The sequence below is a fragment of the Arachis duranensis genome, chromosome 9, assembly GCF_000817695.3.
Source record: "Arachis duranensis cultivar V14167 chromosome 9, aradu.V14167.gnm2.J7QH, whole genome shotgun sequence".
In the NCBI taxonomy this organism is placed as follows: Eukaryota; Viridiplantae; Streptophyta; class Magnoliopsida; order Fabales; family Fabaceae; genus Arachis; species Arachis duranensis.
In genome coordinates, this window is record NC_029780.3 from 78,057,011 (window position 1) to 78,058,581 (window position 1,571).

The following is a 1,571-nucleotide window of genomic DNA, read 5'->3' on the forward strand; positions in this document are numbered from 1 at the left end:
GCGAAAGCTAAGAGAAGCTAAAGCACTACTCTCTGTAGAGGACCTAACAGAAATCTTCAAACAAGAAGAAGACATGGCAGCCGAAAATAACAACAATGCCAACAATGCAAGGAAGGTGCTGGGTGACTTTACTGCACCTACTCCTGACTTCTATGGAAGAAACATCTCTATCCCTGCCATTGGAACAAACAACTTTGAGCTTAAGCATCAATTAGTTTCTCTATTGCAATAGAATTGCAAGTTCCATGGACTTCCATTGGAAGATCCTCATCAGTTTTTAGCTGAATTCTTGCAAATCTGTAACACTGTTAAGACCAATGGGGTTGACCCTGAGGTCTACAGGCTTATGCTATTCCCTTTTGCTATAAGAGACAGAGCTAGGATATGGTTGGACTCACAACCTAAAGAAAGCCTGAACTCTTGGAAAAAGCTAGTCAATGCCTTCTTGGCAAAGTTCTTTCCACCTCAAAAATTGAGTAAGCTTAGAGTGGAAGTCCAAACCTTCAGACAGAAGGAAGGTGAATCCCTCTATGAAGCTTGGGAAAGATACAAACAATTGATCAGAAAGTGTCCTTCTGACATGCTTTCTGAATGGAGCATCATAGGTATCTTCTATGATGGTCTGTCTGAACTGTCCAAGATGTCATTGGACAGCTCTGCTGGAGGATCTCTTCATCTGAAGAAGACGCCTACAGAAGCTCAAGAACTAATTGAAATGGTTGTGAAGAAGATGCCTACAGAAGCTCAAGAACTCATTGAAATGGTTGCAAATAACCAATTCATGTACACTTCTAAAAGGAATCCTGTGAACAATGGGACGAATTAGAAGAAAGGAGTTCTTGAGATTGATACTTTGAATGCCATATTGGCTCAGAACAAAATATTGACTCAGCAAGTCAATATGATTTCTCAAAGTCTGTCTGGAATGCAAGCTGCACTAGGCAATACTAAGGACGCTTCATCTGAAGAAGAAGCTTATGATCTTGAGAACCCATCAATGGAAGAGGTGAATTACATGGGAGAACCCTATGGAAACGCCTATAATCCTTCATGGAGAAATCATCCAAATCTCTCATGGAAGGATCAACAGAGACCTCAACAAGGTTTCAACAACAAGAATGGTGGAAGAAACAGGTTTAGCAATGGCAAGCCTTTTCCATCATCTTCTCAGCAACAGACAGAGAATTCTAAGCAGAGCTACTTTGACTTAGCAAACATGGTCTCTGATCTAATCAAAACCACTCAAAGTTTCATGACTGACACAAGGTCCTCCATTAGAAACTTGGAGGCACAAGTGGGTCAGCTGAGTAAGAAAGTTACTGAACTCCCTCCTAGTACTCTTCCAAGCAATACAGAAGAGAATCCAAAAGAAGAGTGTAAGGCCATTAACATGGCCGAATTTGGAGAGGAGAAAGAGGCAATGATCACCACTGAGGAAGACCTCAATGGACGTCCACTGGCCTCCAATAAGTTCCCTAATGAGAAACCATGGGAATCTGAGACTCACACTGAGACCATAGAGATTCCATTGGATTTACTTCTGCCATTCATGAGCTCTGATGAGTATTCTT

At 41.5% G+C, this 1,571-nt stretch overlaps 1 non-coding gene across 1 annotated transcript; it reads right to left on the bottom strand.

The window, feature by feature from the left end:
• Window positions 1-478: 478 nt before the first annotated feature.
• On the bottom strand, window positions 479-586 carry LOC127742241 (small nucleolar RNA R71). Its single transcript, XR_008003429.1, has one exon. It is a non-coding gene; the product is annotated as a small nucleolar RNA R71 (small nucleolar RNA).
• Between the last annotated feature and the right edge of the window lie 985 nt (window positions 587-1,571).